The sequence below is a fragment of the Panthera tigris genome, chromosome A1 (genome assembly GCF_018350195.1).
Source record: "Panthera tigris isolate Pti1 chromosome A1, P.tigris_Pti1_mat1.1, whole genome shotgun sequence".
NCBI classification, from domain to species: Eukaryota; Metazoa; Chordata; class Mammalia; order Carnivora; family Felidae; genus Panthera; species Panthera tigris.
In genome coordinates this window covers 70,407,447-70,421,062 of record NC_056660.1, presented here as the reverse complement: position 1 = coordinate 70,421,062, position 13,616 = coordinate 70,407,447, and the positions used below count along the sequence as shown (strand labels likewise).

General features: G+C 43.9%; 1 protein-coding gene across 2 annotated transcripts in view; it reads right to left on the bottom strand.

The window, feature by feature from the left end:
• Positions 1–7,263: 7,263 nt before the first annotated feature.
• Positions 7,264–13,616, bottom strand: part of CLYBL (citramalyl-CoA lyase) — a 260,363-nt gene continuing 254,010 nt past the window's right edge. The window contains exons 9-10 of one of the 2 annotated variants that reach the window (XR_006215108.1): positions 8,041–8,223; positions 7,271–7,437 (exon numbers count right to left, since the gene is read on the bottom strand). The gene's annotated coding sequence lies outside the window, so the exon portion shown is untranslated. Of the gene's footprint in view, positions 8,224–13,616 lie in introns of both variants that reach the window. The other variant, XM_042979687.1, reaches the window with a different exon arrangement.

Sequence of the window (13,616 nt, the reverse complement as noted above, 5' to 3'; positions counted from 1 at the left end):
AAACAAAAGAAAGCAAAACATTGAAGAGTTTATACAATGCTTCCCAACTTGTTATACACTGTGGCACACCAAGAAAATAATGTTTTTACAGCGACTGGGAAGCTCTTGGCAGGAGATGACCAGCTTAGAAGTTCCAACCATTCCTGGCCCTGTCCAGCCACCAGAGGGCTGAGGGGATCGTAGACCCAGGCACACCCTATCCTTGCATGTTGATTGGGGAAACCCTAATCTAGTGAACATCATGAATATACAGAGTGACAAGACGGAGGTCATGGAGCCCTCTGAGAATCTGATTCAAGTTATATTTCCTCTCCCCAGAAACACCACAATTGTACATACACACAGAATTTTGCCCATAATTTCCAGAGACTCATAAAATCACTCAAGTCCACTTTGGGACCTCAGAAAGAGAACTCTTGCTTTAGATAATTGGTCAGACAAAGAGTGTTGCTGAAGAAATGAAGGCAAAGGATAAATTCAGCAACTCGGACCAAAAGTCCACCTAAAGAATGATAGAATCACACTCTTGGGGTTTTCCATGGCTCTTTCTATAAAGCTCTGGCTTTGGAAATGGTTCAAAGGCTGGGGACACCAAGCAGAAAAGATCCAGGTAATTAGATCCAAACAACCGAGAGCACCACAGTGGCTGAGCAGATCGCTGAGCTCCACGTTGCCTACTTTTTAAAGGCATTGATGTTACCTTGGTCAGGATGACTATTTGGTAAATGGTCAGTTCACTGGTACAGTTTAGTTTCTGAATCTCTTTCTTCCCAACATTTTTCAAAGGGAACATTCTCTAATCCCTCAATATGTGTGGCGGAACCAGGAGGGTGTGGCAAAGCCCTTCCACGGACTTCCAAGTTTGATGGAGCCTGCTTGGGCCCTTGTTGGCCCTAGGGCTCTACTGCTTGGTTCATAATCAGTTTTTCTGACAGACTCAGCAGTCCTTGCCCAAATAAGCCCATATGCACCCTCAAAGCACCTAGAGTGGGGAGATGATGGGGACTCAAAACAAGACATCTGGGGCTAAATGCCTTACTAATTATTTCTGAAACAAAAAAGCCAGATCTCAAAAGACTAAATGGTGAGTAAGGGATAGAGCAGCAGTGTTACCTTGAATAATGTATGACTTCTGCTAGTTTACTCTCAGGTCTCACATCACTTGAAAGTTGTCTCTTTGCAAAATACAGCCTGGAGGGAAATTTTGCCAGTGTCGTGCTCTGGTGAGTTAATATGCATTTAAACAGTTTTATAACAGATTATTTACCAACGGGAACAGAATGCCTTGGCACAAGATGCCTTTGAGAGAGCTGTCCTAGTGCGCTAGCTAATTCCATATTTCAAAATAATTTCCACATACTTCCTACTTCCTGTAGGTGCTCTCAAACTCTTCCCTCTACTGGTGAAATGAAAAAGTGACAAGTAGGTGAGATTATGTTGCCCTCTGGTGTCAGCCAACCCAAAAGAAAGAGCTAGAACTTGGGAAGGCGATAAGAGGCAGACAGAAGATAAAAAGAGGACACTCCATACCTGGAGAAAGATGGAGACACGGAGAGGGAGGGAAATGGAGAAAGAAGATGGGAGATGAGTATGGCATCCATTCCCCCTGGGTCTTCTTCTCACTGGTGGATGATGGGATTTCAATTCCCCCTTGGCTGAGAAGGAGAAAGATACCACCATGGTTATTCATCTACTAAATCTGGTGTCTCTGTGATCTGTGATGAGGAAGAGTAGGTTCATGGAAGGATGGGACTTGGCCTTTCCTCTTTGGGGAACCAATGGGGAAGAGAACCGGGTGGTGGCCAACCTTCAGAATTGCAGATACCTATCCTGACCCACCTCTTCTTTGAGATGGAGACCGACCCTAGATTTCTATTCCTTTTAGGGATTCTACCAGTAATCCCCAAGGCAGGCAGGGCTTCACTGTCTAGCCCTTTAGCATATGCCTGGGCTTGAGGGTCTTCTGGGGAGAAGGGTAGTGGCAGTACCACTGGCCCCTAGAGCTCCTCCTCACCCCAGCCCTTCCCCTCTTGCCATATTACCAAGCTTTGTCCACTCTTTGGATGTGCTTGCCAGAGCACGTGAACAGAGTATGGTTGGCTTGTCCAACCTATTTAATCTTGAGTCATTTCTGGATGTCTGTCCTGTCACTGATTTTTGGTGTCCTGTATAGGGGCAGGCATTATGTCTTTTTGCTGCAAACTATGGAAAGTCAGTGGAATATTATTAATGACTTTTTTTTTTTACAGAAACAATTAATGACTTTAAAGAATTAATGAGGGGGGCGCCTGGTTGGCTCAGGTGGTAGAGCATGCAACTCTTGATCTCGGGGTTGTGAGTTTGAGCCCCACATTGGGTGTAGATATTACTCAAAAATAAAATCTAAAAAAAGAAAAGAAAAAGAATCAATGGAATCCTAGAGCAAAAATGTGGGCAAAGTTTGGGCAGAGGCATGGGGAGGTCAAGTATTCCATCTTTGGTCAAGACTAGAGGAGATAACAGAGCCATGGAAAGGAATCCTTTGGGCAGAGAGCCCTGTGGGGGAAAGGAGAACACCAAGGATGTCTGGTTAATGGGAAAGAGGCAGGAGGTAGGGCAAAGGAGAAAAGTAAAGTTGGGAGAAGAAGGCTCCATCAGGTGCAAGTTCTTATTGTAGATTCTTTTGATTTCTTCAAATCTTAGTTGAAAAGACAGTAAAGTTGGGACATCTGATGTATTCCTCAGGCTGGCAGAACTCCTGAGTGAAAGCGGATTAAAAATCTAGATCCTAGGGGCGTCTGGGTGGCTCTGTTGGTTGAGTGTCCGACTTCGGCTCAAGTCATGATCTCACGGCTCCTAAGTGCTAGTTCGAGCCCCATGGCCAGCTCTGGGCTGACAGCTCAGAGCCTGGAGCCTGCTTCAGATTCTGTCTCCCTCTCTGTGCCCCTCCCCTGCTAGAGCTCTGTCTTTCTCTCAAAATAAATAAACATAAAAAAAAAAAATCTAGATCCTAGCACCTGGTAAATTCAAGACATTATCGAAATGAATGAATGTAATATTGCAACTGATTTTATTATTGGTTTTCAAACAGAAGGCACGTGTATGGGTGGTAATAATAGAAAAAGGGAAAACACATTACTTATGCCCCCTCTCCCCAGCTACATCCAAGTAAGAAACTCAGGTTCAGGCTAGTTAAGAGTTTTGGAAACTATGAAAGACTGGAAATCACAAGAGAAATCTAGAAAAGAAAACCAGTGGAATAATTTTCAAAAACAGCTAATTCATAAATGTGTAAATTATTTTAATTTATTTAGTCATTATGCAATTGAAACACAAATCGGCATAGTGATTTCCCCAAATTCTATAGGCAAGGCAATACACAGGGGATTGGGCCGGGTACCCCACTGGGAACTTCCTGTTTCTACCCCCACATATCTTTCCCACAGGTGTGAATGCTTAGTTAATGCATATGAATACCTGGGATTGGCTTTTAGGGCAAAGAAAGTGCAAAAGGACACTGTAATGTGATGTGATGTGATGTGATGTGACGTGACGTGACGTGACGTGGTGTGGTGTGTGTGTGTGTGTGTGTGTGTGTGTGTGTGTGTGTGATCCTACCCATTTTACACAGGTGCCTTCCAGGAAGTATGTGCTTTTGAACTTCAGGTCTTTGAGCACCCATCCACCTCAACCCACTTGCCTCGCATTTGCTCCCTCAGAGCACATCGTGGCTTAGTTTATTCGTCCAGCACTGGCTTTGCCTGTAACCTTAGTGCGCTCTTCTAGAAAAAGATGCTTTATTACATTCAGACTAGGTTGTTCCTTAAGAAGTTGGTTTGTTTGGGCTCATTTTATTTGTCAAAATAGGAGATAGGCCGCTATGGAGCAATCATTTTGTGAAACCTTTCTCCACCCCCACCCCAACCCTCCCCACCCCCGCCCCATCTTTCTTTGTAAGTCAGAGCGATTTTGTATCACCCAAGCAACAAAGTGATTTACGCATGAAAGAGAGGGACAATCTATTCTAATGGTTAAGAGGCAGTAAAAAATATTTATGTGTGCCTGGCTGATGTTGACTTTTGGAGAGCGAGCGTTCACTTGTAAACTGAAAGCTGGGGGAAAATGTAAGATGGAAAGGCAGACTTTGGGGTTCTAATTCTGAACACAGATTTTCTTAGGAAAAAAAAATTATCTCCATTGTTTTGGTTTCAGATTCTGCATTTGTCAGACGGAGTTGTTAGCTTGGAGTCTTCCGTCAACATTGCTGGGAGGAGTCGTAGCTGACTTTCCTAAGGCTGATTCTCAGGCCCGGGGGTGGGGGGGCTTGGAGGTTGGCAGTCTGGGGAGAGGGGATGGGGCGGTGCTAGGCGGCTCCCTGGGGCACGGGTTGGGGTGTGGGGCAGGCTGTTGAATCTGAACTCTTCTGAGGCCTCAGCTTTTCCTTTTATCTTCCTTAGTCTCTCAAGTAATAATGCCCTTGTGAAGCAAAATATTTTTTAAATTAAAAAACAGCAGATGGTTGTGTATGCTTGTCTCGTTTTCCTGCCAGCATCCTGCACCTCGCAGAACCCTACCTGCAGCCTTGGGTGTGCAGCAGATTTAGGGCTGATGGGTCGGATTGTAATCTGCGTGCACCCCAGCTGATGAATCGGTGGTAAAGCTTTGCTCGGTAATATTTGTACGGAAAATGCAATGTTTGCACAATAAAGCTCTCCAGATTTTTTAAGCCGTAGGAGTGAGGCCAGTTTACAATCAATGATAACAGGTTTCCCGCGCTGCCATTACCACAAATAGTATCTTATTTCAGCAAAATGGTGGCAGTCAGCGGGAGGTCCAACAATGCAGATTTTAATCAGAAAATTTAATTTTATATACAATTCACAGTTTGTGCACGGTGAGAAATGTTTCTCACTGCATGAACTTTCGGGACTCGGCTCTGAGCAAAAGGAGTTTCAATTTATGTAACGCCTTTCTCAGCAAACAATGCCCCAAAGCACTTGCTGGTAATATATGGCTCGTGCTGCTGCTCAGGAAGCTACTGCGGCAGTCTTTCTTAAAATTACCCAGGATATTTATTTGGAGCAATTAAAAGAAGCACTACATTCCACACAAATCCGTTTTTAATGCAGACATTAAATTGGCTGATGGTTCAATGCGGACTCTGTGAGACTGCTACCGCCCAGTCCGCTCTCTGCCCAGATTTGCTCCCTTGTAAGGCAACTTTCCGCCCGGGCTCATTTCATTTTCCCAGTTAACTTGTAAAACTCTCAGAAGAGAAGTCTATAATGTTGACAGGGCCTTTACATGAAGGGCCCTGGATTTGGAGGAGTTGAATCGCAGGCCTGGCCCAGGAAGTAGTGGACACAGGGAGGAGAGGAAGGTCACATGCTGTCCCACAGATGACCCAGAAATGCCAGTCCTTGACTAATTTGCTGTTCTTGAGCAGAAGCGGGGGCTAAAGAGTGCCAGGCTGCTTTCTCTAGAAGGACAGCAGGACCTGCTCCTCTCTGTGAGGGTGGGGGGATATCACTCACATACTTGGTAAGAGCAGGCAAAGAGTCAGAGAGAGGAGGTGGAGGGGAGAGGCAGGCAGAGGGAGAAGGCCATGGCTAAGCTTTACAGGGCACAACCCTCCCATTTGAGGAAGGGACAGGAAGCGGTAATTGAGTCTTCCATACCAAGGTCCAGTGGAAGGAGGTAATGAGAGTGGCTCCAGAAATGGAAAGTCTTGGGTAAGTCAGCCCCTCATTAAGAGGAGCTGGAGAAGGTGGACAGGTGGGATGCCATCCACCTGGTCTCACCCCTGGTCCCCACCAGGAGAAGACACCTCTCCGCTTATGGGAGCAAAGTGCCCCCTCCATTGTTCCCTAATAGGGTCTGTGATGGAGTCCTTGCATGCACCTTGGGGAATCCCTTCACTGTCCATCCCCCAAACTGGTCTTCACCTCTTCCCCAGTGTTGGAGCCTATGTGACCTTGAGTTCACAGACAGTTAGTCTTGTGTTAGGGGGAGGGGGAGGTAACAGTGGCTTAAACAGGAGCATCCCAGCCCTGTTTTATATTATGCTGGGACCTGGGGATGAAGTCATGAAGGCACCGTGACGGGCTGGTGGGAAGACAGAGCTGGGCTTAGCAATATGGCATGTGCCATTTACTGGGAGTCTGCTCTGTTACTCCAGCAGAGAGAGAGAGAGAGAGAGAGAGAGAGAGAGAGAGAGAGATCCCATTTTCCCAGGAAGAATCAGATTCTTTTTTTTTTTTTTTTTTTTAATGTTTATTTATTTTTGAGACAGAGACAGAGCATGAATGGGGGAGGGGCAGAGAGAGAGGGAGACACAGAATCGGAAGCAGGCTCCAGGCTCTGAGCCATCAGCCCAGAGCCTGACTCGAGGCTCGAACTCACGAACCGTGAGATCGTGACCTGAGCTGAAGTCGGACGCTCAACCGACTGAGCCACCCAGGCGCCCCAGGAAGAATCAGATTCTGAGACTCAGAGAAGTTAAGTAACTTGCTTAGCTGAGGTCACAGAGGGCCGTGGACACACAAGGGAGGGCAGAGTAGGACCAGCTCCATTAGTGTTCTCTCAGGAGTGGGGTCTGGCAGGGCATTTCAGGAGCTGGCCTTCAGTCCTGGGAGCAGGCAGTTCCACTGTGGCTCCGCAGCAGGGTGCCTGGAAGGGAAGGCTGTCCCGTCTTCCCAGGGGGAAACTAACCCCGAGGCTAACCTTAAGATAAGTTTTAGGCCAGAGATACAATAGGCCCTGGTTAATAGTCAATGCCTGGGGCCCTGTTTGGAAAATAATGTAGAGCCTGAATCTAGACTCAGTGGGAAAGGATACTGAGGTTGATTAGCGACGTCTGTCCTCCCTCGACCAGGGAGGAGGGCATAGTGGTTGTTTAGAATGGATTTGCAATCCTGGTTTAGGTATCCTGGCTTTGAGGATTTTTTTCATTCTGTCAAATGCTCATTATTTTCCATACACAGATAGGAATCTCACCTCTCCTTCCGTATTAACCTGAGCCCACAGCTTTGGAGTTGCATTTGGTCATGCATCTTATCTGGGGAGAATATTCAGGCATGCACAGAGAAAGTCAGAGAGTTCTTAATGAGAGTCTAAAATTCAAAGAAGACAGGAAAGATTTATTTCGCATATGTTTATAATGGTACGAAGTATGAGCTTGGCACTTTCCTAAGTGTTTTACAGATATTAACTCAATTATTCCTCATCAAAGGCCTATAAGATAGGTCTCCGTATTATCCTCATTTTACAAATGGAATGATTAAAGCCCAGAGAGGCTCAGCATCTTGTCCAAGGTCACACAGCTTTGTGAATTCAAGCAGTCCAATGCCAGAGTCTATGTGATTAAATTACAGGGTGTTGCCTCTCTGCAGTGTACATATTCCTGTTTTGCTTTCCATGTGGTATCGTGCTTTCTGTGCTTCATGCTGGTTTTCCAGACTAGATTGGGAAGTTGTAAAGTAAGGGATTATGTGTTACTGAGTATAAGCACCTGAAACAGGAGGAACTTCAGGAGGAACTAAGACATGAGTACGGACGATCAGTAAGATGACTGTAGGAATCAGTCACATGGTGTTTGAGTCTTTCTCTATTTGTGGGTCTGGCTCCACCTCCAGGGTGAGCTGCCCAGGGGAGGGACCCGAGTTACACATCTTCATATCCCCAGCATCTAACACAATAGAGAGGAGACCATCTTTCCTTTGTTTCCTACTTCATTAACTGATTCATTGATTCACTCAACAAAAATGTATTAAGGGCAAGCACCATGCTGGATGCCAGGAACGAACAAGTAGACAGCCCTTCTGTCTCTGTGGTTTGATTCCTACCTCGCAAGAGAATGTGTAGAAAAATGATGTTGACTTTCTTGAAATGGGACACATTTGTCTATTTTACCAAAAACAACAGGAAGTTACATATCATTGCAACCTATCGAGTCCCTCCTTATTGTCGTGTGTGACCAAGTAAAGTTGCAAACAGTCACTTTATTCCGATTTTACTTACCAAAGGCAGTGGTCGTCCCGATTAGTCAGATCTAATACTTACAGTTAAGAGAAAGCCCTTCTAGTGTAGGTAGAGCTGGTGGAAGAATTATCGGGCTCCCACGATGCGAGGTAGGGTTGTTTCTGCCCCTTTTGTTATAGGAAAAGCTTCAAGCATTATTAAGTGATGACAGACAGGATACTTGGCTTCTGGTATTTCTTTGAAGGCCGGCCTGTAGCGTGCTGCCTGGAAGCAGGAATGATTCCACAAATGGTCAGGGAGCCACCTAAACCGCCCTTCACACCTGGTCAAGGTGTGGAAACAGTGCAGTTGGGCTCCACCCTGGAAGGAGAACTGGCGTGGACCATTACAGTTTCCAGAGTCCCTTCTTTTACCCCCAAGGCAGTATCTCAAAAATTCCCTCAAACTGCTTTTCCCATTCTCTGAGGCTATTAAGTGCATCAGAGATCCTTCCTTATAGAGAAGGAAAAGGGTCTTCCCAAGAACCCACAGGGAGTGGGGGCCAGATTTCTTGCAAATCCTGGGTGTTTTCCACTCCCGAATACAGCTGAGCCCACTGTCCCCCTGGAAGCCCATGCCAGTCTTGGCAGCAGGATGTTTCAGATGATGTGGAAACTACTTGCTGGGGCCTCTCTTTTCAGGGTCTTCTGGGTGTGACCATATAATGATCGAAAGCAGTGTTTCAATAGACTTATTTGTAATTAGCTCCAAACTTAGTTTTTAAAAAATCGATATGTATTTATTTTTAAGATTTTATTTCACATACTTTTTAATGTTTTATTTATGAGAGCCAGTCTGTGCGTGTGCATGCACACACACACACACACACACACACACGCACGCGTGAGTAGGGGAGGGACAGAGAAAGAGGGAGAGAGAAAATCCCAAGCAGGCTCTGCTCTGACAGCGAGACTCGATCCCATGAACCGTGATATCATGACCCAGCCCAAAATCAAGAGTCAGATGCTTTACCGACGGAGCCACCCAGGTGCCCCTAAGATTTTATTTTTAAGTAATCTCTCCACCTGATGTGGGGCCCGAACTCACAACCCCGAGATCAAGAGTTGCATGCTCCACTGACTGAGGCAGCCAGGTTCCCCCAAAATTTGATATGTATTTAATGAAAAATTTGAAAATATAAAAATGTAAAATGAAGAATCTCATCATTTAAACACAGTAATTGCTAACATTTTGCTGTATTTACTTCTGATTGCTTTTTAATATATTTGGAATCACACTGTAATAATAATAGCAGCTAACATCTGTTGAGGGCTTACTCTGTGTTGGGTACTGTTCTTTCTATGTCTTATCTCATTTAAGCTTCCTGTCAAATTATGAGGTAGCTACTATTTTTACTCCCATTTCACAGAAATTAAAACTGAGGCATAGGGAGGTGAGTACCAGCAGTAGATAATAAGCAGTAGAACCATGCCATCCATTTCCAGACTCTGCATATGAAGCTTGGTATCTGTTTTTGAACTTAACTTTATATTAAAAGCACTTTCTTATTTTCCTTAGAAACACCAGCTTTTGGGGCTGCCTAATATTCCATCAAATAAATGTCCCATCATTTACTTAAGCACACCTCAATAATCTAAATAATACCACCATGAATTAAGTAGTCTTTGTGAATGAGGCTTTTTCCACATTTAGGATCACAAAATTTCCTGAGGATAAATTCCCAGATCTAGATTAAAAAGCTGCAAGAAAGTGACGATAAGTTTGTTGGGACATGCTGCCCAATATTTTCCAAGAGGACTGCATCTGGTCACACAGACACTGGCCATGGGGGTGCTGGCCCCGGAGGTTACCTGAACAGAAAATGATTGATTGATTGATAGGCAAAAACATATTGTTTTCAGCAGTTCTTCCTTGCCATGAAAAATTTTTAATCTTTTTTTAACATTCGTTTTCTCGGCTGTGTGAGAATTTACCTGTAAGGTATTTGTAGGTTTCTTCCTATCTCTTCCTATTTTTTCTCTTTTTTTTTTTTTTTTGTCTCAGATCTGGAGCTAGGTTCTTGCTTCATCTGTGGGTTTGTTATAAGGGATAATAAAGAGTAATTAGAACAGAATGGGGGTGGAGGGAACCAGAAGAAGAAAGATCTCAACTGCCCACCCTGCTTTCACTCCTGACAGAACTCCTGGACCACAGAGGACTTAGGGCCAACTCTAGGATTACCCTCTTAGCCTTCATGAACACAGTGACATCACCACAGGCACGTAATAGAAGCTCAATAAATGCCTGCTGGAGGAGTGAATCAATGAACTGTTCTGTCTGCCATACGCAAACCTACCCTCTCCTAGGGACTCTATAGCCTGAATCACTGTCAGCACTCCCTTTGGTTAAAAAAAAAAAAAAAAAAAAAAAAAAAAAGGTTTGCATCTGTGATCCCAGGTCCTGGCCTTATTAGGATCCTAGAGGAGTGGCCAACCAGAGGTCTTTTAGCCCAAGGCAAAGAACTGAGATCAAAGCCTCTTGGATCTGTCCCAGGAGGTCCTTGCCTTCGAAGAGGACCAGGACTTCTTCCCTTTGTGACCTTTGAGGTTGCCAATCCTGATGCCATCCCTCACGGGAAAAGTGGGAAAAGAGGCAGGTTAGGGAAGTGAGGAAGGTGAGGGAGGTGATGTTCCTGGGGGAGGCTGGGTGATGACAAGTGTTTACAAAGATGGCTCACAGGCCTGTGGAGCCCTCCGGCCAGCTGAGGCTTCTCCCTGTAAGGAGCCCTTGCTCAGCATGGTCTCTTCGGCTCTCTTGGGGTATCAGGGGTGACAGCTAAGCTCACTCCTGCCTTTCCAGGGGGGCTGTGGGACTCACTCAGATGAGCTATTACTTGACATCCCTGACCCCATTTCTGTAAAAACTGTACAATGTAAAATTTAGGTGTTTGAGGTCTTCAGATGACACAAATACTGCTTTTTGCCTGTAAGTTTTAAATGTCAAAAAAAATTGCAGAATGTTAGTCATGAAGTATGACACTGCCAATGGTGAAGTCAAACTTTTAAAAAATTATTTATTTATTTAAAGTTTATTTTTATTTGAGAGAGTGAATGAGAGCAGGGGGAGGGTCAGAGAGAGAGTGAGCAGAATCCCAAGCAGGCTCCTCACCATCAGCACAGAGGCTTGAATTCACAAACCGTGAGATCATGACCTGAGCCCAAACCAAGAGTCAGATGCTTAACTGACTGAGCCACCTATGCACCCCTCAAACTTTTTTTAAAATGTTTATTTATTTATTTTGAGAGAGAGAGTGAACACACTTGTGCAAGCCGGGGAGGGGCAGAGAGAGAGACTCCCAAGCAAGGTCTGTGGTGTCAAGGGAAAGCCCCACTCGGGGCTCGATCCCACAAATCCTGGGATAATGCCTTGGGCTGAAATCAAGAGATTTACACCTAATCAAACCGAGCCAGCCAGCCAGGCACCCCTGTATGAAGAGGACAAACTTTTAAGTAAAATGTACAGGAGGGCAGCCATCCATGTAAATGTACCTTATTTTAAAAATTAAGTGTAAGACATTTTAAGACTATGATTATACCAACCTCTTCTGTGAATCAGCCAGGGATGTGAATGTGTATAATGTTAGAAAGTATGTCACATGGGAGGAATCAGTCAACTATTTTATAATTAATGTGGCCCCAAACAGAATTATGGAAACTTACTTGTTATTTACTTATAAGTAAATTTGCTTCTGAAGTTTAGCCTGGCTAGGAGTTCCCAAACTATGTTACGGCATAATTAGACTTAGACCCTTAATGTAAAAGCCACAGTTAATCTTTCAGGGTTTTGCTTGGCTATTTTTCTTTTTAATCTGCAAAATGACAGGTCAGACTACAGTCTGATTTAATGAGTCTCGGTGGGGGCCAGACATAGGTATTTATTAAAAACCTACCAGGTAATTCTAATGTGCAGCCAGGCTGAGAACAATTGGCCTAGATGATCTCTCAAGTCCTTCTCCGGCACCTAAAGGCTGTGATTTCTATAATTTTAAATTTTCAATCAAAGTCAATAAGAAAATCAGATTCACTTCACAGAGAATTCTGCTTAAAAAACATCTTTCCAGGGGCACCCAGGGGCACCTGGGTGTCTCAGTCAGTTAAGCGTCTGTCTGACTTCTGCTGAGGTCATGATCTCACGGTTTGTGAGTTTGAGCCCCACGTCAGGCTTTCTCCTGTCAGCATAGAGCCCACTTCAGATCCTGTCTCCCTTGCTCTCTGCCCCTCCCCTACTCGTTCTCTCTCCCTCTCTCTCAAAAATAAACATTTAAAAATGAAAACAAAACATCTTTCCAAATTCAAAGATCTCAGCATTCCTACAATGAAACTTACTTCATAACTGACCCAACCCCAACCCCATGAGGTATTTTGGGCATATCTTATGAATCTGGAAAATTTATGTTTGTCCTACACTTACACAGTCATAAATGAGTTTTCAGGCAATTACAAAAAATATATATATATATATATATATATTTTTTTTTTTTTCTTTCACCTTTGAGAGTCAAGATGTGGTTCAAGTTTTTGGTTTGGAAATCAAGGGGGATCCAATGAAATGTTTATGGATAAAGTAGAGAAGAAATGAAGATATTGAATCTTTGCTGTTAGCTTGAGTTGACAAGTCCCTGTGCGTGAGTGTGTGTTCGCACGTGAACCTCTGCTGGGATCAGGGAGGAGCAGCTGATGTTGGGGGAGATCTCGTAGACACTAAAAGGCAGATGGGGGCAGCCGCAGCCACGGGGCCAGCATGCTACTGATGTCAAGGCAATATCCACGTAGGAACTGTCCTTATTGGAGACTATGTTTCCAGAGCCATCAGATTTTAAAAACATACTTATGTTTTAAAACATAATTCAACTGGAGATGGTTTTTATTTTGTTGTTATAAAACCTAGGCACCCACACTAAGGGCTCAAATAACCACATCCTTGCTTGTCGTCTCACAAGTGTATCTGTGGCAAAGAAATGCCAAGCTGAAACCTCTCCATGAATAAGTCAAGAAACAGATCCAAGTTTGGTATTTAGATTAGAAATACAAGTGAAAGAAGTAACATTACCATCAGAGATGTGCATTTCTAAAGATTCATTTGAAAGTTTTGAAAAAAGTAAAGCTCATGCCCTGGGGCTTCTGGGAGTATGTACAAAATACAATAATTAAATTAAGTCCAGCAGTTAAAATTCCTCATAAAAAGAAAAAGCTGGAGCGCTTCCCAATGGGGAATGCTTGACTTAAAAGAAAGGTTTTACTCTGTGGCCTGAAGGTCAACAAACTGGGACTCTGTGGGAATGTATAAAATTTCTTAAAGGGTTCTTCGGTCTTTGTTTTGTTGAAAGAAAATAAAAGAGTAAAAAGGGACAAGTTTTTGAAAATTCAAAAAATGAAGGTGCAGTTCTAAAATCATCATGATTTTTATAAATGCAGCACTGGAGGCTATGAAAACACACTCTTTTCTGAGTACTAATCTAACACATATGCTCTTTGAGAAGGAAGGAAAAAGGCCAATGGCCCCGTTTGAACAAACCATTTTAAAAATGTGCTCATTTTCAGAGGCAGTGCGTGCAAATTCATGGTCCCTTCATTTGCTTATTTTGGAAATATTTACCTTAAATATTCTCATAAATATAT